The sequence below is a fragment of the Heterocephalus glaber genome, unplaced genomic scaffold (assembly GCF_053883595.1).
Source record: "Heterocephalus glaber isolate CG9 unplaced genomic scaffold, H.glaber_assembly_v1.0 deba00001472, whole genome shotgun sequence".
In the NCBI taxonomy this organism is placed as follows: Eukaryota; Metazoa; Chordata; class Mammalia; order Rodentia; family Bathyergidae; genus Heterocephalus; species Heterocephalus glaber.
In genome coordinates, this window is record NW_028258315.1 from 37,138,080 (window position 1) to 37,165,484 (window position 27,405).

Sequence of the window (27,405 nt, forward strand, 5' to 3'; positions counted from 1 at the left end):
AAAACCATATGATTATCTCAATAGATGCAGAAAAGGCATTTGACAAAATCCAGCACCCATTCATGACAAAAACCCTACAGAAATTTGGAATAGAAGGTCTTTATCTCAACCTGATTAATGCTATCTATGAAAAACCAAAACCAACATTATACTAAATGGTAAAAAACTGAAAATTTTCACACTAAAATCAGGAACAAGACAAGGATCCCCACTATCACCACTCCTGTTCAATGTTTTTCTGGAAACATTAGCCATAGCAATTAGACAAGAGAAAGAAATAAAAGGAATAAAGATAGGAAAGGAAGAAGTTAAACTATCATTATTTGCTGATGATATGATACTTTACATAGAAGACCCAAAAAACTCTTCCAAAAGACTTCTAAACTTGACAGATTCAAGAGAGTAGCTGGATATAAGGTCAACACTCAAAAAACAATAGTATTCTTATACACAAATAGACCCATTGAGAGAGAAATTTGGGAAATAATTCCTTTTACAATAGCACCTAAAAAAATGAAATATCTAAGAACCAACCTAACAAAGGAAGCAAAAGACCTCCACAATGGAAACTACAGGACTCTGAAGAAGGAGATCGAAGAGGATATAAGAAAATGGAAAGATATCCCTGTTCCTGGGTAGGACAAATCAATATAGTGAAAATGGCCATAGTTCCAAAACTACCATATAGATTTAATGCAATATCAATTGAAATTCCAACAATATACTTCACAGAACTAGAGAAAACAATCCAAAAATTCATTTGGAAGCAGAAGAAACCTAGAGTAGCAAAAGCAATTCTAGGCAACAGAGACATAGCTGGGGGGTATCACAATCCCCAACTTGAAACTATACTACAAAGCTACTGTGATAAAAACAGCATGGTACTGGCAAAGAAACAGACCTGAAGGTCAGTGGAATACATTAGAAGATGCAGAAACAACTCCAGACATACTCAGCCACCTCATCTTTGACAAAGGAGCCAATCACCCTCATTGGAGAAAAGATAGCCTGTTCAATAAATGGTGGTGTAAAAACTGGATTTCAACCTGCCAAAGATAAAAACTAGACCCATGCCTATCACTGTGCACTAAACTAAGATTGAAGTGGATTAAAGAGCTAAATATCAAGACAGAAACAGTAGAGCCTGCTGCAGACAGGCAGGTGTGTGGACACAGTCCTGAGGTCATTAGTCATGCGGAAAACACCAAATCAGCTGGTGCCCTGGCAGCAATCCACTGGACCACAAACCCCCTCACCCTGCTCCTTTGGCCTCTTCTCTGTACAGCCACCTGCTTCCACACTAAAAGGCACAGAAGACACCAGACCACCAGACCACTGTACTGGAGCTAATCAAGTTCTCAGGATTTAAAAATTCTTGTCCAGAGGTAGGGACTTCTGAACCACATTCGCACTGCCCCTGGTCCAGGGGAAGGGGTTTCCATGCCACCAAATGTCCCGCTGCTCCTTGTCCAGAGGAAGGGGCTTTCAAGCCACCATCACTACCGCTGCTCCCAGCCCCTGTCCCACCTCTCCCACCTCAGAGGAGGTTAGCCGCGCAGACGCCAACAGCACCCTCCCACACACCCCAAGTCAAAATGAGAAAACATGTAAATAAGTCTCAAAACCAGACTTCCAGATCACCTACAGCAACACCAAAGAGAAATGAGATGGAAAACTCAGATACTCAACCACCTGGACCCACTGAACTGGCAACAAAAGGGGATCTGGAAAAAATGAAATCAGAAATAATTTCTCAGATAACAGGAGAAATTGTGCTCCTAGTGCAAGACAAGATTAATAAATCTAGAGAGAAGTTGAGAAACATGATGGAATCCCAACACAGGAAACAAACGGAATACATAAAAAAGATGCAAATAGATTTCCAGGAGATGAAAAACTCCACTGAAAGTCTACACAGCAGAATGAGCCAATGTGAGAACAGAATTTCAGATATAGAAGATAAGATTGCAATTAATGACCAGGAAAAGAAAAATTATTTCAAAATTATAAGGGATCATGAGAAATCAATCCAGCAGCTGCTATATGATGCAAAGAAGAATAACATAAGACTGGTTGGAGTCAATGAAGAAACAGGAGAGAGTGCAGATGACATAAAAATCTCTTCACAGAAGTAATGGCAGAAAATATCCCAAGCAGGGGAAAAGAACTTGACATACAGATAAGTGAGGCATATAGGACTCCAAATAGTCTTGATCAAAAAAAAAAAAAAATCTACACATAGGCATACAATTGTTAAGATTCCAGAAACTCAACAGAAGAACAAAGTTCTATAAGCAGTTAGAGAAAAGAAACAAATCGCATACAAAGGAAAGTCCATCAGAAGCACAGCAGACTTCTCAACACAAACCATAAAGGCAAGAAGAGCTTGCAGTGACATATTCCAAGCCCTAAAAGAAAACAGCCTCCAACCCAGATTGATGTACCCTGCAAAACTATCTTTCAAAATTGATGGAGAAAGAAGATACTTTCATGACAAAGAGCACCTTAGGAACTTCATAAATACCAAATGAGCACTCCAAAGAATTTTACACAATATCCTAGGAACAGAAATTGAGGATCACACACCCAGGAAGTAAAGCAGAATGAACCATCTGGCAAGACAAAAAATTAAATGTAAAGGGGGGAGAAACCAACAAAAAGAAAAACTCATGGCAATGATAAGTCAATGCCTTTCAGTTATAACCATCAACATTAATGGTCTCAATTCACCAATCAAAAGAAGCAGACTGGCAGAATAGGTCAAGAAGCAAAATCCAAAAATATGCTACATACAAGAAACACACTTAATTCAAAAGGAAACTCATAGACTGAAAGTTAAAGGGTGGAAAACAATACTCCATGTGACGGGAACCAAAAAAAAAGCAGGAGTAGCTGTCCTCTTTGCAGATCAAGTAGATTTCAAACCAACACTGATTAAGAGAGATGAAGAAGGACACTACATGCTTGTAAAGGGAAAAATCCAAGAGGAAGAGATGACAATCATAAATATCTATGCACTAAACACTAGTGCACCCAACTATATAAAACAAATACTAACAGACATGAAAAGCCATATATGCACTAATACAATTGTAATGGGGGACCTCAACACCCCACTGTCACAAATAGATAGATCAACTAGACTAAAAATAAGTAATGAAATACTAGAACTCAATCAAACTCTTGAACAAATGAACTTAACAGATGTTTACAGAGTCTTCCACCACATAAAATCAGAATACACATTCTTCTCAGCTGCACATGGGTCATTCTCCAAAATAGACCACATACTCACACATGGAACATGTTTAAGTAAGTGCAAAGGAATTGAAGTTATCCCCTGTATATTATCAGACCATAGTGTGATGAAATTGGAGATCCATAGCAAAAGAAACACGAAAACATTCATAAACATGTGGAAATTGAACAACACACTTCTGAATAACCAATGGGTCACAGAGGAAATTAAAGAAGGAATGAGACAGTTCCTTCAATTAAATGACAATGAGAGTACAACATATCAGAATCTATGGGACACAATGAAAGCATTCCTGTGAGGGAAATTCATAGCAGTGAATATGCATATTAGGAAAACAGAATGAACCCAATTAAACAACCTGATGCTGCATCTAAAGCTTCTAGAAAAAGGAGAGCAGGACAACCCCAAAGCTCATACAAGGGAGGAAATTATAAAGATCAGAGGAGAAATCAATGCAATGGAGACTAAGGGAATGCTACAAAAAAAATCAATGAAGCCAAGAGTTGGTTCTTCGAAAGAATCAACAAAATTGACAAACCCTTAGCCAAACATATCAGAAAAAGGAAAGAAAAGGCCCAAATCCATGCAATTAGGAATGAAAAGGGTGAAATTACAACAGACACAACAGAAATCCAGAGGATCATCAATACCTACTTTGAGAACCTATATGGCCATAAGATGGACAACACAGAAGAAATGGACAGATTCCTAGATACATATGAATTATCAAAATTGAATGAAGAAGACCTAAAAATTCCCAACAACCCAATATCAACGAATGAAATTAAAAACTTAACAACTAAGAAAATCTTGGGCCCTGATGGCTTCAATGCTCAATTCTACAAGACATTGAGAGAGGAACTGCTGCCACTCCTGTTTAAACTCTTCAATGAAATTGAAAGTAAAGCAGTACTCCCAAATTCATTCCTAGAAGCAACCATCACCTTGATCCCCAAAGCAGAGAAAGACCCAACCGAAAAAGGAGAACTGTAGGCCAATCTCACTAATGAACATAGATGCAAAAATCCTTACTAAGATACTGGCAAATAAAATGCAGAAGATAGTCAAGAAGATCATACACCCTGATCAAGTGGGATTCATCCCACATATCCAGGGATGGTTCAACATATGCAAATCAATCAATGTAATACACTATATCAATAAAGCTAAGGACAAAACCCATATGATTATCTCTATAGACACAGAAAAAGCATTTGACAAAATCCAACATGCATTTATGATAAAAACCCTACAAAAAATTGGAATAGATTGTCTCTACCTCAGACTGATAAAATCCATCCATGTAAAACCAACAGCCAATATCATACTAAATGGTCAAAAACTGAAATCTTTCACACTCAAATCAAGAACAAGGCAAGGATGGCCACTATCACCACTGCTGTTCAATGTAGTTCTGGAAACATTAGCCATGGCAATTAGACAAGAGAAAGAAATAAAAGGAATAAAGATAGGAAATGAGGAAGTCAAATTGTCATTATTTGCAGATGACATGATACTCTATATAGAAGACCCTAAGAACTCCAACAAATGTCTTCTAGACTTAGTAACCAAATTCAGTCAAGTAGCTGGTTTCAAAGTCAACAAACAAAAACCAATAGCTTTCCTCTAAAAGAATGACAGACTCACTGAGAGAGAAATAGGGCAAATAATTCCTTTCACAATAGCATCCAAAAAACTGAAATACCTAGGAATCAACCTAATGAAAAAAATCAAAGACCTCTTCTATGAAAACTATAGCACTCTGAGAAGAGAGATTGAAGATGATATCAGAAAATGGACAGACATCCCCTGCTCCTGGGTAGGAAGGATTAATATAGTGAAAATGGCCATACTTTCAAAACTGCTATATATTCAATGCAATTCCAATTGAGATCCCAGGAGCATACTTCATAGACCTTGAGAAAACAATCCAAAAATTCATTTGGAACAAGAAGAGACCCAGAATAGCAAAAGCAATTCTAGGTAATGGAGACATGGCACAGGGTATCATAATCCCCAACCTGCAACTATACTACAAAGCTACTGTGATAAAAACAACATGGTACTGGCAAAGAAACAGACCTGAGGACCAGTGGAACAGATTAGAAGATGAAGAAACAACTCCAGAAACACTCAGCCATCTTACCTGAGACAAAGAAGCCAAAAACCCTCACTGGAGGAAAGATAGATTCTTTAATAAATGGTGCTAGAAAAATTGGGCTTCAACTTGCCAAAGATTAAAACTAGACCTATATCTCTCACCATGCACTAAACTAAAATCTAAATGGATTAAAGATCTAAATATTAAAATAGAAACTCTGAACCAGTTGGAACAGAGGTTAGGTAGAACTCTTGAAGACATTGGCATAGGAAAAAATTTTATGAACAAAATCTCAGTTGCCCATGAACTAGTACAAACAATCAACAAGTGGGATCTCTTCTTATGAAAAAGATTATGCACAGCAAGAAAAACCACCAGCAGTATGAAGAGACAACCCATAAAGTGGGAAAAAATTTTCACCTGCTGTTCCTCAGACAAAGGTCCACTATATAGAATCTATAAAGAACTTAAAATGATCAGACCTCCCAAATTTAAAGACACAATCCAAAAATGGGCATCTGAAATGAACAGACATTTCTCAGACAAGGAAGTAGAAATAGCAAATAAATACATGAAAAAATGTTCCACATCACTGGTCACTGGAGAGATGCAAATGAAAACAACACTGAGATTCCACTTCACTCCAGAAAGAATGGCTGCTATCATGAAATCAACCAATAACAAATGCTTGTGGGGCTGTGGGGAAAGAGGAACCCTGCTCCGCTGCTGGTGGGAGTATAGACTGGTGCAACCACTGTGGAAATCAGTATGGAGATACCTCAAAGAACTAGGACTGGAAGTCCCATTTGACCTCGCTATTCCACTGCTGGGGATCTTCCCCAAAGAATTAAAAGAATCATACCACAGTGATATATGTGCACCCATGTTCATAGCAGCGGAGTTTGTAATAGCTAAAACTTGGAAACAGCCCAAATGCCCATCAACTGGAGAGTGGATCAAGAAAATGTGGTTTTTTAATAAAATGGAGTACTACTCAGCCATAAAAAATGAGAAATTAGAGCCATTTATAACTAAATGGATGCACACTGAGGCAATACTCTTAAGTGAAATAAATAGGACACAGATGTGTACATACCGAATAGTTTCTCTGGTGTGAGAAATTGAAAGTGTAAATAAGGACTAAATGTATAATAGGTCATGTGAAATAGGAAGAAAGGGGCCAAAGGGGAAGGCCATGGGAGGAGTAGGGGAAAGGAAAGAAGGGTATGGAATTAATATGAGAAAATGGAAAAATAGGAACAAAATCTTTGTAAATAGGGAGGAATGGAGGGGTTGAAGGGAGGGCTGATCAAGGGTGAAAAATGAGAACCAAGAGAGATGATGTAAAGGTGCAAATTTCCAATGATGAATGTCATTATATTGTATACCTAAAGTGTATTAATGATTAGAATGAATAATCGATAATGCAAAGTTGGAAGAAAATGTCCAAAGGGGTAGGGGTATTGGGAGGGGTAGGGGAAAGGAAAGAAGGGAAAGGAAAAAATGAAGAGAAATGGAAAAAATGGAAATAAAGTCTTTGTAAATAGGGAAGGGTGGAGGGAGTGAAGGGAGGGCTAGGAATGGGGAAAAAATAAGAACCAAGATGCATCATGTAAAGATACAATTCCCAATGAGAAATGTAATTGTGTTGTATACCTAAAATGTACCAAAGAAAGAATTTTTTTTAAAAAGACAGAAACAGTAAACTTGCTGGAAGATAAGTTAAGTAGAACTCTCAGTGACATTGGCATAGGAAAAGACTTTATGAACAAAAACTCAGTAGCACGGGAGCTAACACAAAGAATCAACAACTGGGATCTCATCTTATTAAAAAACTCCTGCACTGCAAGAGAAACTACCAACAGAGCTAACAGACAACCTACAATATGGGACAAAATTTTTAGCAGCTGTGCCTCAGACAAATGTCTACTATCGAGAATATATAAAGAATTGAAAAAAATCAGACCCCCCAAATTCAAAGACCCAATTCAAAAATGGGCATCTGAAATGAACAGACATTTCTCAGACAAAGAAGTAAAAACAGCAAATAAATATATGAAAAAATGTTCAACATCACTGGTCATTCGAGAGATGCAGATGAAAACAACACTGAGATTCCACCTCACCCCAGAAAGAATGGCTGCTAACAAGAAATCAACCAATAACAAATGCTGGCGGGGTTGTGGAGAGCAAGGAACCCTTCTCCATTGTTGATGGGAGGGCAGACTGGTGCAACCACTGTGGAAATCAGTATGGAGATACCTCAAAGAACTAGGACTAGAGGTCCCATTTGACCCAGCTATTCCCCTACTGGGTATCTTCCCCAAAGATTTAAAAGAATCATACCACAGAGATAAATGTGCACCTATGTTTATAGCAGCACAGTTTGTAATAGCTAAGGTTTGGAAACAGCCCAAGTGCCCATCAACTGGAAACTGGATAAAGAAGATGTGGTTTTTCTATAAAATGGAGTACTACTCAGCCATAAAGAATGAGAAACTACAGTCATTTATAGCTAAATGGATGCATATTGGGGCCATGCTCTTAAGTGAAATAAATAGGACACACATGTGTAAATACCGAATAGTTTCTCTAGTGCGAGAAACTGAAAGTGTAAATAAGGATGAAAGTGATTAAAATGAATAATTGATAATTTGAAATAGGAAAAGGTCCAAAGGGGTAGGGGTGGTGGGAGGGGAAGGGGAAAGGGAAGAAAGGAATGGAAAAATTATGAGAAAGAAAAAAAAAATAGAAACAAAGTCTATGTAAATAGGGAGGGGTGGTGGGGGTGAAGGGTGCATAGGTAATGGGGAAAAAAAGTAAGAACTAAGATATATCATGTTCAGGTACAAACACCCAATGATAAATGTAAATGTATTGTATACCTAAAATGTACCAATATATATAAATTTAAAAAAAGAAACAATGTGGGAAAAGGCTAAAATTGACGTGTAATACATAAAATACAAATTAAAACAGTAATTTGTAAGTTTTCTCATCTGAATAACGTTGATAACATATTGTAAACTTCTTAAACTTATTGTGAATGTCAAATCAAATGTCTACTCAATGGATCCCAAGAAGGAATTCAGACCACAATAAAAGATTCTGACAGTATGACAGCTCGCTGAAGGGAATTGACCAGAGGCAGTGGCCCAAGTAACTATGGAAGTGAGTGGAGTCTGTAAGACTAAAGCAAAAGAAATCTCATATTCCTCAAATATAGGTTAACATGTATAATGTGTTGTTCAAGTATACAAGAATTCAAAATTAAATAAAGGGATGGTGGTGCAAGATTACTTTTGTAAATTAATCAACAAATTAAAAATTACTTATATTTATCTTGAGCAACATGATTTTTTGAAATGTGCATGTATTGTGGAATGACTGTCAAAACAGTCATCATATGCACCACCTCAAACAATTTTTGTGTTGAAAACACTTAAGAGCTACTCTCATTAATTTTCAACAATATAATAATATAATAATAATTGATACTAACTATAGTCACCATGTTACCACATTATGCAACAACAGGCGGGTTCACATCCTCAAGTGCAGTTTATAAGGTAACAAAAGAAGGAGGCTAAAGTAGATGGGATGATACATGTGGTGACAGATTACACTGGGAGCATCAATAAGATTCCTGTTTAGCATCACAAAGGGAAGGCTCATGTAGAAATATTACATCATGTATGTATGCCTTGGTTGTTATGCACACATATTTCTTTGCCATATCAGCTAAAAGTAATAACACCCCAATGCCAACACACTTGTCCAGCACCCAATTCTTGCTTTCTGATACCATTTTTTTAAAATAACAGGGCTCCTTGGAGAACTGGCTGATTCTAGAACTGTGGCAGGAAATGCATAAGATGAGGCTAGAAAACCTTGTAGAACCAGAAAGTAAGGACATCCTCAAACAATTTTTTTTAAATGTTGATAGGAGGGTGTCCAAGGAATAAACTTGAAAGAGTTCCCAATGGCCAAAGTTGAACACTGAATAAAATTAAATAAACCAATAACCCAAAATGTAGAATAAATACCTACAAATCCATACTGATATAAATAAAGGAGATAAAAAATATAGTATAGTAAAACTTTGGTTTGTAAGCATAATTTTTTTCTGGAAACATACTTGTAATCCAAAGCACTTGTATATCAAAGTGAATTTTCCCATAAGAAATAATGGAAACTCAGATGATTCAGCAACCAAAAATATTCAAATAAAATGATTATAATACTGTAGTAGAGTACAAAATGATAAAGAAAAATAAATTAACCTGCACTTACCTATGAAAACCTTTATGTCTGGTGTAAGGAAGACAAGAGAGGAGGATCATTGTGTAAGGTGACTGTCACTATCACTAACGAAATCACTGTTATACATTGGCTCAATGGAATCTTTTTCTTTTTCTGCAGCTTTAACAAGGAACCTACCCGAGAACATTTGATTTTGCCTCCTTTTGAAGATTTCATGGAAATGTGACATTGCATTGCCATTAAATAGATTCATCTCTCACACTGCTAGTCTTTTTCCAATAGTGTTTCTACAAAATTTTTCACTGTTTCTCACATTTTACACATCTCCCTTAATTCATTTGAAGTGAGGGATTCTTCTACTGTTTTCCTCTCCTCTGCAGACAAGATGTCCTCCATAACTTCTTGCTGTTGGGAGACAATCACATACAATCCCCTAGTGAGAGAGAGAAGAACCATTCACTCAGTTATGATCATGTGGCATTCAGCATAATGCAAGACATCACAGGTTTATCAACTTAAAATTTATTGAAAATGTTTCCTGTCTTGTGGAACACCTGCAGAACAAGTTAATTGCAATCCAGGGTTTTACTGTACAAAAATAATTGTCACACCAAAGAGGAATGTATGGGGATGATTACTAGAATTCAGGATGGATGTATCTTAGATGGGCTTCTAGAACAGGGAAAAAAGACACTACATGGCAACTAAGGAAATCTGAATAAGCTATGAATTTTTTAATGTATAATAATAACTACACATTAACTTTAACAAATGCACTATATCAATGAATGGTGTCAATAATAAAAAGTACATTGGGGTATTTGAGAATTCTATATTATCTTCTCAATTTTTCTTCAAATCAAAAATGGCTTTAAAAGTAAAAATATTAAAGAAATAAAGAAAGCCAAAAAAAAATTAGGACAAAAGACACACACTCATATACTTCCAGATCAGATTTCTATAAGTTTATAGGTTCAGAATAAAATTCAGTGACTCGCTGCTTTTCCTAGTACTAAAACCACTTCTGCATTTTTATTTACTGTAACTTTACGCAAAGGAAGTCAATGTATGCTTCAGAATCACTAAAGATATTCACTTATTCAGTAAGTCCCTTCATAGGAAATTTTCTCCAGTCAAAAATGAGATGTGTATGTTTGACCAGCACAGCATTGTTTGTAAAGGAAGATGATTGCAATAAATATATGTTTGTTCAAAAATTGAGACTTTAATACATAAACTAGGCTATTTCTCTTAGGCTAGATCTAAGGAAAAATAATAGCTTTTGTTTTAACCTTGACTTCTAATAAGTTGTAGAAACAAGAAAAGTTCAAGTTTAGGGTTTTTTACTTTGCCACATGACAAGTTGGGTGAAGAGTTAACAAAGAATGAAAATAAGTGAGTGTTGGGGAAAATCCCTCTTGCATGTGAATTCTTCCTGAATCTTCATAGTGTTCCAGATCCTGGATTTTTCCTGAATTAGAAATGGAAAGGGACTAGTTAGGCCAACAGTGGGAGCAACAAAAGTCCTTCAGGCTGCTCTATACAAGTCCTTACAAGGAGAGGAATTAGAGGTGAGAGCCAGAATACTGTAGCAATGATGTGTTCCCTTGCAGAGCTTTTTCTGTGTGTATGTGGGCACACTCACATGTGCATGTGTGTGTAGTGTGGCTTTCACATAGGCACTTGTGCCCTTCTGTATTTATATGCTTGTGTGTTAACATATATGCACACATATATACATGTGTGTTTACATGTGTGCATTTGTGTAGATCGGGGCATGTGATGTCTATGCATACACAGATAGGTATCTATGTGTTCAGCAGCTCTAGACAAAGAAGAAAGTGAGAGAAAGGAGATACTCTGTATGTACGGATTTGGATACTGACTTGCAATGTTGAGCATCCTTTTCTACTTACAACAACAAGACTGATGATTTAAGTTTTTATTTGGGTGTAAAGAGATTCAAAAAGACAGAAAAGAAACTCAAGTTGTTAAACATTTACCTCAGAATATTAGAAAAAAGGGTAATTTTAATTTTCCAAGTGCTAATTTTAAAGTCAGAGAAAATGAGCAACCCTAGTCCTGGTGGCTATTGCAGAGTGGTAGACAATGTCACTTATAATGTGACAGCTCCTGATTTTAAGCCTATAGCTTTCCACCTTTTTTGCCTAAGTTTGAAGGACTACAAAGATCAAAGAAAACATTTGAATTCTACTTACTTTACAAAAATGATCTATTCTTTTCTGCTTTTTAAATGATCAACTCCTTCATTTAAATGACTTTCCAGGAACATGTCTTCTAATGAAAACCCCATTATGCTTTTTCATAACTTCTGACTTGAGTGAGTTCAGCACTGGGCTCAGAAAGATATTAATTTAAAAAGAGAAAAAAAGATAGGATGTAATGAGCTGTGAAAAGACTGTGCGTCTAGAAAGAATAACACTGAAGGATACTTAATATAAGGCCAATTATTTGACTGGCACTTCGATCTTGCTTTTTATAATAGCTTCAACAGAAGAAAATTTCAAACTAGAGACTTCCTTAATAATATGTACAGCACATATAAGCATTTAGGGTACCAATCCTCAAGCCAGGATATCTTCAAAAACAGGTATAATCTGTAGTCTTTAGGTAAGTTACAATGTCTCTGTGCTCCCTGGGTATCTCATACCAAGAAAGGAGAGTAGATAATTGTATTTATGTATCAGGGTCTTACAAACAGTAAATGGTGATGATAAAAGATTATTTGGCACAAATAAATGCTACTATTAATATTGATGGTATTAAAATTATTATCACTGCATTGGATGCCATGAAAATATTTTCAACATATTATAATATAGCAAATAAATCAGGAAATAAACTTATAAAGTTACCCATAATATACTCATAATACTCATAAAAAGTATTTTATATAAAGTTATATACAAAACATTATCTTGAGAACTCCCAATACATATATCAAAGAGAATACTTTTCCTTCAAGGCAATCCTGAGAACATAACAAAGAGATGGGAGCAACATCCTAAGGGTTGTGATGATGAAATTAAAGTTTGCTTCTTGAAAGTACCTAAAAAAGAAAGGCTTATATCCTATATTTCAATGAAACTAAAATGCAGTATTATTGACAGAAAAAGCTTTCTGCCAATAAAGCATGAATTAGCCAGGTGGTGACACTTAACAGCTAGAAGCCAGGTGGAAGTAATTATCATAATGATGGCAAAGTTGAGAGTGGGTGGTTGATCCCCACTGAGTTCTGAGGCTACTGTATTGAATATGGCACTGCCAGGGGCAAAATACACGGGCAGCCAACAAGGTACCACTCATATTGTACCAATAAAAGAAATTAAAATGAACAATGAGACTAACAATGAAGTTGTCACCCCAGTAAGATCTTATTCCTTAAGGCTTTTGAGATCTAGAACTCACTGATACAGAAGTGTTCAACTCATGCAGAAATCACATAGGTCTGGAGGAAGACAACAGAATTTGTTCAAAATGTTTATGGCAATTTTTATCAAATAAAAGCCTTACAATGTTTCCTCATCCACCTTATTCACTAGATCTGATACTGGGTGACTTCTGGCTCTTTCCCAAAGTCAAAATGACCAGGAAAGGTAACTATTTTGAATCAATTCCAGACACTGAGGCAGCCACAACAGCACAACTAAAGACAATCACAAAAGAAGACTTCTAGAACTGCTTCAGAAAATAGCAAGAATGATGGAACAAGTGTGTTTCAAGTTGGAGGTAATGTTTTCAGGAGGATTAATGGTAATGTGTCTTTTACTGTAATAATTTTTAAAATTTAAACATTGACCATATTCTATGATCACATCTCTATGTACAACTTTTTCTCACGGTTATGGTAATATTCTTGTCCTCTTTCATAATATAATCTAAAGACACATGGGTCACCTGATAATCCCTCAGCACATTGTGTCTTGCTACTGTAACAATATCATCCTGCAAACTGGGCAGAACAACCAAGAAGTGGCAAACACCTTTTAGCCCTTAATAGGAGACACATGCTCCCAAGGGTGACAAGTAAATCTTATGGAGATCCAGGGAGCTGCTACATCAATAAGGTATTAAAGTCCAGTGTGCCAGAGCATACAGGATGCCCTATATAAATAAAAGGGAAACTATTGGATCTCACACTTCATGTTGCTAAGAAGGAAGCATGGTATCTTGTAGTTCTTTCTGTATTCAGGAAACAGCAATATTCCACATCTGACAGTACTACTCAATCTATACACTGGGAGACTAGAGAGGCCATCATCATCTTTGAATGAGGGTCAGCAGAAAAAGGAGCTGCAGCAGGCATAAGCAATAGTAAAAATAATTCACACACATACACTTGGACTATGTGACCCAGAGTCCCCATGGTAGTCTAATGGTGAGGAGAGACAGCCCATGGGGCTTATTGCAGACCTCAATAACAGGATCACAACACAAGTCCTTAGAGTTCTATCTTGATCAAAGAATCACACACCTTTTGCTAAACAATGCACGGGATGCTCCCGGTCCTTTATCAAGATGGAGTGCACAGTGACCATGGGGCACATCTGGCCATTATGAGCTGAGACCCATCAATCCAACAAATCCTAAGCTTGGGTGTGTCCAGTGACAAGCAGTCCTAGATAGGAGTGGTATACCTGGCCTTGTGCAAACTGCAAGGAGCAAGCTGCAGACCTAGGCCATGCAGGCATCTCTCATGGCTAGTGGAGAGGAAACAGTTGGTAAACTGGGTCATGATTATTTGATCTCCTATTCCTCTAAACTTGGACTCCAGTATATCTCAGTCTATGTTTCACTATTACTTTTTTTGGAACTTTCATCTACCCTATTTTCCAAAGATGTTCAGCTGTCAAACACCATGAGTGTAATATGTGCACAATTCATCCCTGGGGTAGAAACAATTGAGAAAACAGAAAGAATGGTGACTTGCTTGTTTTTAAAAACAAATCTATCCCTAAAACTTCCAAATCAGTGCTAAGAAAATTATCACCTATTCCTAAAATCTTCTTATAATAGATGTCCAGTAATAACTGCTGTCAGGATGACAAACTGCAGAGAAAACTGTTAAGAGCTCTTAATTTAGAGACCACCCTGTCACTTTAAAATAGTCCTTAGCTGGCCTCTAACACTATAGTAGCTTTAAAAAATATCAAACATGAAAGACAAGTTCAGAATCATCTAGTCTAAAGAATATCTTAAATGTAGGGAAAAAATCTTACCAGTCTTGACAGTTACTCTTTTTTTAAATGTCAGCAAACATCAATGTTCAGAAGACAAATTTCTAGTCATCTTTCAAGGTGCAGGGAAAGATGATCATAAATTAAACCCTGGGCAAAAGAAAAAAAAAGAGAGAAGTTCTCAAATTCTCTTTGCATCAGCATGTGTTGGAAGAAAAAAAATCTCTCCACATTGTCAAAAGAAAAATTGGAGACAAAATTTCTGTGAACTGTAGCCAAGGCGAGCACACATTTGTCAGATTTTTTTTTTTACAAGTTCTACAGGAAGATAAAAGGTGCAGTAACTATTCATAGGGAAGTAAAGATGATTTATCTACTCAATTACACTTGATGTCAAGAGCTACCAAAGCAGAGGAGAGTCTCATAGAATAGCCATCCACTGCACAGTAGTTCAAAACTGATCACTTCAAGGTCCAACATGGTTTCAAATAAGAAAATTGCTTCTCTTTGCTGATTAGGGCTTTAGAAGTTTGAAACTGATGAGACAAGTGGCAGAATTTTCAACTCCCATTCACAATCTTAGCAAGTGTTCACAAACTATGGGCAGGTCTTTGAGGAAGAAAGAGTTGTTTGCTCTGATCCATGAGCAGTTACCTTCCTGGTCTTCCTCATGAGATTTAGAAATTGTGAAATTCATCACAATCACATTGAATTACCTCCATCAAACTGTAACCAAAAAATAAATTAATAAACCCTGAAGATGATGAAGTGGGAGTGGGGGGCATCCAATGCTTGATAACAAGAACTATCACAAGAGACTGTAAGACCAAGGGCCTTACCAAATGCTCCAAGAAACTGACTGTAGCGAACAACACCTGGGAGAGAACACACCCGACAAATTGGAAAAGTAAAACAGACCTTTATTAGTCTGGCCAGATGGCACCCTCCAAGCAACAGGCTTAGAGAGGTCCCTGAGCTCAGGGGGTTGGAAGGTTTTATAGGGGCTTCAGGGGTGCTTAGCAAGCAGAACTACAGAAGTGGAATTTTTGTGGTTAGGGGACAGTTGGGAGGAGTTGCAGATGTTCTTTACTTAGCAAACAGGATGTTCCTTATGCAGAAGCAATGGTACATTCCATGGTGTCTTAACAGATAAATAAGTACATTCCTGGAACTCTGTGTCCTGTAGTGAACCCGAAACCTGAGACAAGATGGATGGCCTGTAACAAGATGGTGTTACTTGTGCTAAGTCTCATCTGGTCTTACATTCCCCATTGATTTTATGTAAACAAGTAATCTTATGTGTGGCTTTTTTTATCAAGAGGTACTGGACAGTACCTAGCCTGTTGGTTTAGAACCATTAGGTGAACAGATCCTACCCAGGCCCTTACATAGGCCATAAGTTTATTAATAATGCATGGGCTGAAAGTCAAAGCTAGTAACAGGATTAACAGGGGTGCAGCAAGGGCAGAAACAAGGGTAGTCAACCAAGGAGACCAGTTAAAAAAGGCTGATACCACCCAGAATTTTCTTTTAATCTGTCATATTTTTCTTGTAAATGTTTGTTCACTGTAGCCAGGGTGTCTCAAATAACTCCTGATTTATTAGCATAATAACAGCACTGTTCTTCTAAGGCTGCACACAGCCTGCCTTCTTTCATGAACAGAAGACCAAGACCTTGGCGGTTCTGGAGGACCATTTTTGCCAAGGAGTCCACTTGTTTTTCTAGATGGGATACTGATTTAGTGATCAGGCCCAAGTCTATCTTCGCCTGTTGAGTTAGGGCCTTAAAGTTGGCATCTTGCATCGCCAATGCCGCTGTTCCTAGAGCTGCAGATCCTGTAATCCCTCCTATAGCCAGTACTGGGATGAGGGCAGGATGATGCTTTATTCTTATAGGGTGGACTTTCCTGGTCAAATATTCCCATCCCTGTTCTCCACCATATATAAATACCTGGGCCAAGATATGGACCAGCACACAAACCTCAGGCTCCCTTTGTAGGACAGCAACAGAGAGGCAAGGGGTTATGCCTCCTGTGCGTGTCCACCATGAGTTATTTTCTGCCCTTAGGTACTTATCAGGTTCTGTAGAAGCTGTTTGGTAAAAGCAAGCACTGTCCAAGTAAGATGAGGTGACCTTAGGGTTTTTAACACATGACCCTCTTCCATGTATATCCCCTATTGACAACCTCATCTGTTTCCAATCACACCCATCTTGGCTGGTTTCAGTGTAAATTCCACTGATTGTTATTTCTATATAATATGGGGGCTTTGGGTTTAGAAACATCCAGCATTTATTAGTAACATTATCGTTTGATCCATTTAACACCATAAACATAGCATCCAGCATTTTTAAGTATGGTTGGATTGGCAACTCTGGGGCAGTTATGGGCACCTTGCTGGGTAGGGTGTTACCCGGGTGGCCGGCTGGGTGAGTGCATGTTTTCCTTCTCAGCGGTGAGGAAGTGGAATTTCCTTGGCGCCTGTGGGGTTGGCCACTGTCTTTTGGGGGGCTCAATATCTTATAAAGGTTTCCCACTGGTTTGGGCAGTGTCACTACCGGACTTCACTGAATGATGATGTCTGTCATTGGGTCCTGTCCATTTGCATTCAGTGCCACCATCCAAGATTTACCTTCCTCCCATTTTTTGTATGGATTTTGCCATTGTTTTAGCATTAACCGAATGGGGTTACAATGTCCCAGGGAGCATGAGCTACTAGCTGTTCACCGCTCCAAGGCTAAATACTGGTCATTATTTTTCCATGGGGCTATGGATTCACAGCCCTAATAGTAACAATGGTATCCTGGCCCCCCATTACATTTTGTGTCTTTACCTATAGGACATGCATAAATATCTATGGTCTGGAGACCCCTTTCTCTGTTAAGTGTAGACCATCCCCATTTTTTCCCAGGGGTTTAAGGGGGATCTGAACATGGTCCTGCAATGTCAGACACTCCCACAGTCCCAGTAACCAGTCCTATATCACACAAGTCAACCTGAAAGATGGGCTGTCTGTCTGTTGCGACAATGGCAATCAGGGCTCCAGTCAGTGAATTTTTGAGAGACCATGTCCAATTTTGGGGGGCATGGCTGGAAGGCGCCAGCCATTGAACATCTCCTCGTACCCAAGCCAACAGGACCAAGGTTCCTATAAATCCCATTACCCATCTCAGTCCTTGATTAATCTTATCTTGAGGGGGTCCTCTTTGTTCTGGTCGATCCGCCATGTTGACGTCGCTTCCTCAGGGGGTGCCACCTTCAAATGGCTGTGGTGGATCCAGGCAGAGTGTCCAGCTACCTTCACCACCGAGGGAGTCACCAGGACAAGGGGAAATGGTCCCTTCCAATGGGGTTCCAGGGTCTTGGAGTCGAACATGCGAATAAAAACCAAATCTCCTGGCTTATAAGGCAAGGGTTGCAGAAGTTTCTTGTTGGGGTCAGGTATGGTCTTTCTCAATTTATCATGTAATTCTGACTGAAGCTGATGGACAGCCTTTAAAGGCTTAAGGAGCGGGAGGTGGGAAAGCTTTTCCCCCAACTCCAAATCAACCAGGGGGACGATTGGGGGAGATCACCCATAAATGATCTGGAAGGGTGACAGATTGAAGGGCAGCTTAGGAGTGCACCTAGTGTGAAGAAGAGCAAAGGGGAGAAGCTCTACCCAACCTAGTTCAGTCTCCAGGCATAATTTAGTTAGGGCCTCCTTTAAAGTTTGATTTGCTCTCTCTACTTGTCCTGAACTCTGAGGCCTATAGGCACAATGTAAATTCCATTTTATCCCTAGAGCTTTACTGATCAATTTAGATATTTTAGCCGTGAAGGCTGGGCCATTGTCGGGCCATTGTCAGACCCCAGGGCTAGGGGCAAGCCAAAACAAGGAACTATTTCTGTCAAGAGCTTTTTGACGGTTACTTTAGCTGTCTCTCTCTTAGTGGGGTATGCTTCTATCTATCCTGAGAAGGTATCCACAAAAACTAGTAAATATTTATATCCATATGTGCCAGGCTTTATTTTATTAAAGTCCAATTCCCAATGCTCTCCTGGAGTTAATCCTCTGTGTTGGACCCTGGGGGGTCCAGTCACCCGATTTGCATTTACCTTGAGGCAGGTGGGACACTGTCTCACCATGTCCTGGGCCTTTTGGGCCAATCTCTCACTGATGAAATGGGTCCACAGGGCAGCCATCATCCTTTTCTCGCTGAGGTGGATGGACTCATGTAGTTCGCGAAGCAATGTGTCTGCTACAGCAGCTGGGAGCACCACCTTTCCATCATTAGTCATCCACCACCCATGTTTACCTTGAATCAAGCATTTCCTGTTTATTTCTGTTACTTCTTTATCTGTGTTTTCAGGTTTTTCTGGGAATACTGGTGTGGGAAGCAGAACATTTGCTTCCCAACTGATTTTTGGGCAGCTTGTTTTGCTGCCTGATCAGCTGCACTATTACCGATCACCTTGGGACTAGACCCCTTTTGATGCCCACAGCAATGAATGATGGCAACCTCTCAGGGCAACCAGATGCCTTGTAGCAATGTCAATATCTTAGTCTTGTTTTTAATTTCCTTTCCTTCAGAGGTCACCAGCTCTTGGTTCTGATAAATCTCCCCGTGCACATGGGCAGTGGCAAAAGTATAATGGCTGTCAGTGAAAATATTTATCCTTTTCCCCCTCCCCAATTCCAGAGCCTTAGTCAAAGCAATCAGCTCAGCCCTCTGTGCCCATGTCCCTTGGGGTAGCCCCTGCTCCCATTCCACCTGCTGGTCCTGGTTGACCACTGCTTCCCCAGCATACCGCACTCCATCACACATGAAACTGCACCCATCAGTGTAGAGCATTGTCTCTGCATGGGGGAGGGCCTGGTCCATTAAATCCGGATGCCCTTCCCTCAAGTTTTCAAGAGTCTCAAGGCAATCATGGATGGGCATCTGTTCATCAGATTCTGGGAGTAGAGTAGCCAGATTGAGGCTAGTGGTGGTGGCAAACTTAATGTGTGGCTGTTCTAACAAGAGTCCTTGATATTGTAACAGTCTGGCATTAGACAGCCATTTGATAGGTGAGCTATTCAATAAGGGCTCAATGGCATGGGGAGTGATCAAAGTCAAATCCTGTCTGAATGTCAGTTTGTCAGCCTCTCAGGTTAGAGTGGCAGCTGCTGCTACTGTCCTCAGACAGGTAGGCCACCCTTGGGCCACTGGGTCTAGTTTCTTCGAGAGGTATGCCACAGGCTGCTTCCATGGCCCCAAAAGCTGAGTAATCACTCCTTTAGCTACCCCATTTCTCTCCGCTACATACAGAGTGAAGGACTTGTTTAAGTCTGGCAATGCCAGGGCTGGTGCTGATGCAAGTGCAGTCTTAAGCAACTGAAATGCCTGCTGGCAAGCCTCAGTCCATTCGAGGGGCATATTTCCCCCCTTGGTGGCTTTGTGCAGGGGTTTGGCAATCTCAGCAAAGCCAGGAATCCAAATTCTGCAATACCCAACCACCCCTAAGAATTCCTGCATCTGTTTCTCTGAGCTCAGCTCCAGAATCTGGAGAATTGCTGATACCCTCAATTCTGCCAACCTCCTCTTTCCTTTCTCAAGAATATAGCCCAAGTAGGTTACCTTGGTCGGGCAGAGCTGAGCTTTCTTCCAAGGCACCTGATATCCCAGGTCTTGGGGGACTTCCAGGAGGCCCTCGGTGGCCACAAGACACTCTTTATCAGTCAAAGTTGCCACTAGGAGGTCATCTACATACTGAAGAACAGTTTCTTGGGGAAAAACTCTCCTTACCTCTCATAGATCTTTGCTGAGAGCTTCTCCAAACAGAGTGGGGGAGTTCTTGAATCCCTGTGGCAACCAGGTCTATGTCAGCTGTCCGGTAGTCCTGGTGTCTGGGTCAGTCCATTCGAAGGCAAAGAGGGGCTGGCTCACTGGTGCTAGGGGCAGGCTGAAAAATGCATCTTTGAGGTCTAATACCGAGTACCACACATGAGCAGGAGGGATGAGACTCAACAGAGTATAGGGGTTTGATACCATTGTGTGGACGGTCTCCACCCAGCTGTTTACCTCCCACAAATCCTGTACCAGTCTGAAGTTTGAGGTGCCAGGCTTCCTCACAGGAAGCAGGGGTGTATTCCAGGCTGACTGGCAAGGGACCAAGATGCCAGCTTCCTGGAGTTGGTGGATGTGTTTGGAGATCCCCACCTTGGCCTCCAGCTGAAGGGGGTATTGTTGCACACAGACAGGGGTGGCAGAGGCCAACAATTGAACCACCACTGGGGCATGGTGTTTGACCAGCCCAGGTGGATTGGTTTCATCCCATACCCAGGGAAACTTTTTCTGGGGCATGGTGCTTGACCAGCCCAGGTGGATTGGTTTCATCCCATACCCAGGGAAACTTTTTCTGAAGGTAGTCCCATTTTTGTTCGGGGGCTCTGTGCCCTCCTTTAGCAATTTAAATTCATCTTCTAGGGGACCCGTTGCCATAATGGCAGAAGGTGGCTTGAGTTCAAAAGTCCCTCCTTCAGGCTCAAAGGAAATAACAGCCCCCAATTTTCATAGCAAATCTCTTCCCAGCAATGGGTACAGGCACTCAGGGATAACTAAGAAGGAATGGGTGACGGTGCCTTTTCCTAGATTTACAGTTTGTTTAGTGGTCCAAGAGTAGGAGGCCAACTCTCCTGTGGCTCCAGTAATGGAGGTTTTTAAGGAAGTGAGGGTTCCAAGGGGGGGGGGGTCTTCAGGACAGAATGGGTTGCACCAGTGTCCACAAGGAACTGGACATCTGTTCCCCCTATTTCCAAAGTCACCATAGGCTCATTAGGGTTAAGCAGCCATGAGCCTTGGCCCCATCAATCTTCTTCATCTACTAAGAGGATTTCACCTTTTTTCTTTTGAGCCTCCTTTTCTCCTTTTTTTTTTTTTAGCTTTTCACAATCCCTTTTAAAATGGCCCTTTTTCTTGCAATAGGCACACTGATCTTTTTCTAATAAGGGTCAGATCTTTCCCTTGTTCCCTCCTTTGTTTTCAGGTCTTTCGTTCTGGACAAATCCTCCATCAGCCAAGGTGGCTATGGTCACTTTTTCCAGTCTCTTGGCCATTATCTCTTCTGGGGGATCCCTGTTGTTAAACGCCTTTGTGGCTACACTCATCAACTTTTCTCTATTTTCTCCCTCAAATCCTTCTAGCCTTTGCAGCTTCTTTCTAATGTCTGGGGCTGACTGGGTAACAAATACCAAATTTATTGCCTGCCAATTTGCAGGGGCATCTGGATTGATTAGAGTATACATACAGTATGTTTCCAACAGATGCTCCAAAAAGGCAGAAGGGGATTCCTCTGATCCTTGAAGGACCTCGCTTACCTTGTTCAAATTTGTAGGCTTCTGAGTGGCTCCCCTCAGGCCAGCCAGGAGATGCTGATGATAGTTCTGGAGAGCCTCTCTCCTGCCCGAGGAATTAACTTGCCAATGGTGTCAGGTGGACGGGAGTTGTGCCTCAATACGGGCCCACTGCTGTTTGTCTAGGGGGCCCTCTGCTCTGCCTAATACTGACCTTACAGCTTGTCCCTGGATTCTTTCCCTCTCCTCTGAGGTAAAAAGGGCCTGGAGGAGTTGTTGGCAATCATCCCAAGTAGGATCATGGGTATGAAAGATAGACTCCAGGAGAGAGATTAGAGCTTCGGGTTTCTCTGAAAAAGGAGGATTCTGGTGCTTCCAATTGTATAAGTCACTGGTAGTGAAAGGGATATAAACATAGTGAACTTGCTCAGTCTCCCGAAGGGGCAAAAGAGGAGTCGAACTAGTTTCCCCCATGGTGACCTTGCTAGGTCCATAGGCTGTCCCAGCTCACATGTGTGGGGGAGAAGTCACCAAGTCTAGGGAGTGGGGCCCCTCAGGGAGAGGAAGATAGAGAGAGGTAGGAGCCAAAGGTTGAACAGATGGAGGAAGGAAAGGATTTCAGGGTCTAGAAAGGGATTCATCTGAGGAGGTGGAGGGTTTCACGTAGGGCGGACACCCTCCCAAGGGATCTAGGGGGTCAGGTTCCTGTGAGAGTACCAGCTTGGGAGCCCAGGTCTTAAGTCCCTGGGGTCCTTTCGGGGCAGCAACTAAAATGAGAGTGTCTGTTCGAAGAGAACAATGCTGCAGCCAAGCCGGGGGCTCCTCACAAGTCTGAACCCAGATGTCTATGTACGGAAATTGGTCTGGGTGGCCAGGGTGACCAGTGACTTTGCCCCACACCTTCCAGCAAATACTGGGGTCAAAAGTCCCTTTAGCTGGCCATCCCACCCTGAAGGCTGGCCATTCCAGTTGGCACAGGGAACGAAGTCTTTTGCAAGAAAATTTTTCCCCATATTCATCTTCTTGTTCTGGAGAAAAAGCCAATTTAAAATTAGTGAGAAAACAGTCAAGCGGAGTGGACCTGGTAGAGCAGGATCCTCCCATCACTCTGCTCCTGATGAGGACTGAAAAGAATGTAAAATCAGACACACAACAGACACAACACTAACACATAAAAGACAAGACAAATGGATGCCATGACAAACTGAAACTAAATCTTCCCTTGTTCCTTATCAGAAACCTCGGGGTCAGGGGAGACTTCCCGGCTCGTCAGCCACCTCACTCCTGACTTAACAAATGGTTGCAACTGGCCAAAAACTTACCTCTGGAGGTTTTCTGAGGTCTGTGCTCAAGAGTCTCCTGCTGGATCCCACCACAGAGTCTTGGCCGAATCATGGGTTCCCACCTGGGGATCTCGCTTGGGCCTCCAAAATGTAAGACCGAGGGCCTTACCAAATGCTCCAAGCAGCTGACTGTAGTGAAGAACACCCGGGAGGGAACACACCCGACAAGTTGGAAAAGTAAAACAGACCTTTATTAGTCTGGCCAGATGGCACCCTCCAAGCAACAGGCTTAGAGAGGGCCCCGAGCTCAGGGGGTTGGAAGGTTTTATAGGGGCTTCAGGGGTGCTTAGCAAGCAGAACTACAGAAGTGGAATTTTTGTGGTTAGGGGACAGTTGGGGGGGGTGCAAATGTTCTTTACTTAGCAAACAGGATGTTCCTTACACAGAAGCAATGGTACATTCCATGGTGTCCTAACAGATAAATAAGTACATTCCTGGAACTCTGTGTCCTGTAGTGAACCCAAAACCCACAGGGACAAGATGGATGACCTGTAACAAGATGGTGTTACTTGTGCTAAGTCTTGTCTGGGTCTTACAAGACATTGTCAGAACCACAACTTTGCTCAAAGGCCAACACAACCTTGCACAACATCTACTAGATCATCTGTGCAGCAACTCTCCTCAACCTTTGACATGAAAGCCACTAGATTTTCGATCCTTGCAATCAACAGTGATTCTTTCAAAACAACATATGTAACCCCTCTCATTTTACCTTAAAAACCTTGTCTTCCTTTACTTCCCTGAATGTTCAGTTAACTGAGATTCTTATATTCTCTGTGCGACATCCACCCCCAATTGTATTCATTACCTTCACAGAAGCTCTGTTTGTTGTTTGGGTCAACACATCAGAACCATGGAAGCTGACAGTGAACTTCATAAGCCAACTCACTTAGAGGCTACCCAATCTCCTAGAGACTTCCCTGTTGCCACTGAATGAGTCCGGTGAAAAGAAAAGTACTTGTATAGTTCCTGATTTTAAAACAAGCTTGCTCTCAAAACTAATCCTGGGAAATGCATTAATTATTTCAGAACAGGATCTTGTTGACTTTATGAACAGAAAAAAATGCTTTAAAATGTCAGAAGAGTGCTACTTGATCTGATTTCTATCTGATTTAAGAAATGCAGTCCTGGCCCCCTTCTGACTTGCTGGTATTGAAATTCCATTATTTAAGATCTTTTATATTCCCTGGTAATGGGATTAATATTTTAAGACTGATTAATTACTAATAACCTCACTTAAGTTAATTTGTCAAATTAGTTCTCTGACAGCAGGTCAGAATGCCAAACAGATAAAGTAACCATTGGTAAACTGATCCTTCGTGGATGCTCAACAAAAAAGGATGTTGGGAGACATGCTTCATCATATTTCAGAGAGCTGGGCTTATCAGGGAACTTGGTACTATTTCGACCTGTTTTTGAGGATGTTTTACATGCTTCATAATTTTTCAAAGATCTAACTTCATAGGAGGATCTGGCAATATTTGGACCTAATTTTAAATGTGAACAGTCAAAAGTATTATAAAGAAAACTCTCAATTTCTGGTAGCAAGAAAGGATAAGATCTGTTTGGATATTTGAAATCAACAGAACTCAAAACTTTAATCTCCATCATATTTATTAATTCAGATTTTATCTTTATATAGAATAGAGAGTAGACACATGTCACATTTTTTCTAATTCATCCTCTCTCTCTTTCCTACCTTTTAAAAGAAGCACACCTGCAGTATTACCCTTTCAAATAACATTGCCCTCCCTAGGTTACTCTGAATGCTTTGGGGGCCATGTTAGAAGAACAGGTGATTCTAGTTTAAAAATTAAGTGCCTTAAAGGAGAAACCACATGTGTACAAGGTAGTGAAGACACTCTTTAGTGGCTTCCCTGATGAGAAGGTACTATCTTGTCTTCTGAAAAAATGAAATTGTTTTCCAAAAAAAAGGCATAAACTATAAAAACAGCACTTGAATATTTTTTAAAAATTAACTGAGGGTGCAGTATGAACAATATCACACTCAAAACTTCATGATTTACTTGTGACATTAATAGTTTAGAATCTATTATAGATCCATCTGTTTCTAATAAAGATGTTGGAATCTCTGCTTTTTATAATCCACTTTCAGAAAGCATGAATTTTACAAGCAAAATGCAAAGCTCTACCTCTAAGTACTTGCAGTTTCAATTAGACTGAGATGTCATTGCCTACCTAACATGGTGTAATTAATCCCTTCATACTTTCCCTTTCTACCCTGTACAATATAACTATGGGTTGTCCATCACCTTCTAACTTCCCCAGGTGAATAATTATTATGATAATTAGCAGTTATAGAAATTACCAGAACAGATCTATAGTACATTACAGAAGGAGAAGTACTGTTTTGCTGTGTGTTTAGCTTTACTTATGTGCACACACACACGCACAGGTGTGTGTATGGCCACACATCTCATCCATGCATATGTCCCATATTAAAGAAACAGATTTGGGTGGCTTTCTTTCAAATCTGAGCTCCTGAGGGCTTTGCATATTCAGAAAGAGGATTTCATCTGTTTGAATATCTGTCAGATAAACAAATATTTAAATGTAAGCAATATTGGAAAGATTGCTTTAAGCACTGAAGCATAATATGGCATTTAGGAGGAAAAACAACTGGGCCAGAGTCAATGTAACTGACTACAGATTACTGGAGCAGGAAGCTCATTGGGGAGTGTGAGGCAAACATCCCTGAGGCTCCCATAGATTGTGACTCATTTGCTTGTAGAATTCTCTTGTAAAATAACTGAGGGAAGGTGATTTACACCCCAAAGCTCAGTTGCCAGTGACACCAAAAGTAAAATGTCTCGCCAGTATGCAGATCAGGCTCTCTTGTAAGCACCTTTCTTCCAGATCTATTTTTTTGTTAACATGGAGTTTTTTCTATTTAGAATAAATATTGTTGGACTATACTTTTTTAAGCTTAAACCTCCAATATCATTTTCAGACTCAATGACACAAACAGGAAATAAATACAAAGTAAAAAGGATGGCAAAAAACACAGTTTAAATTTTTTTCATTAGACATAAGAACATTAAATCTTGAGATAAAATGGATCTCTGTTCTCATTTGGAAAATTTGATATAAGGGAAATTTTCTTGAGACACATTTCGAATAAACAAGACAAGGGGTTTTTAGGAGACCAGAGGATAATATGAGCCAACAAGAAATGAAGTAGCCTACAATACAGAGAGCATCAACCATAACCCTGACCATATACCTTTATAAAGAAGTCATTCCTCTTTCAGTTTCTCCTGAATGCAGTAGTGTTGCACGCTGTCGCAAAGAGCCTAGGCATATTCTCTGTCTCCAGAATGGTAGACAGTCTCTCCCCTTAACACATCTACTCCAGGCAGAAGAAGGATCAGCTGTCCTCCTGCCACACACTCCCATCCCTAGACTCTGCACCCATAATATCACCAAGCTTGGGTTTGTGTTGTAGGTGAGGAGAGTGACAATTTCAGACTGTTCTTTCAGCTCACAGGTACCCAATGCTACGCATGAGCAGGACATGCTAGCACTGACCCAATGCAGTACAGAGCCGTGTGCAAGATGAAAGCATATGTTTATGCATTTCATTACTCTGTGTATCTCATGGAAATCGAGCCATTCAGTATTTGACGGATGTGTTTGACTTAGGATAACATTCTCAAGGTTCATGGATTCTGTAGAATTATCAAACTGGTCTTCCTTTTAAAGATTGAATTATAGTCTATGATATTTATATACCACTTTCCTGTGCTGGGATCAAATATAGGGTTTTGCACATGATAGGCAAATATTCTACCACTGAGCTAGTCCCCAGTGCACCAAATTATGTTTCTCTGTTCATCTGTGTATAGACACTTGGGCTGCTTCAACACTGTGGCTACTGTTATGAATAAGTACATAGTGTTTTTT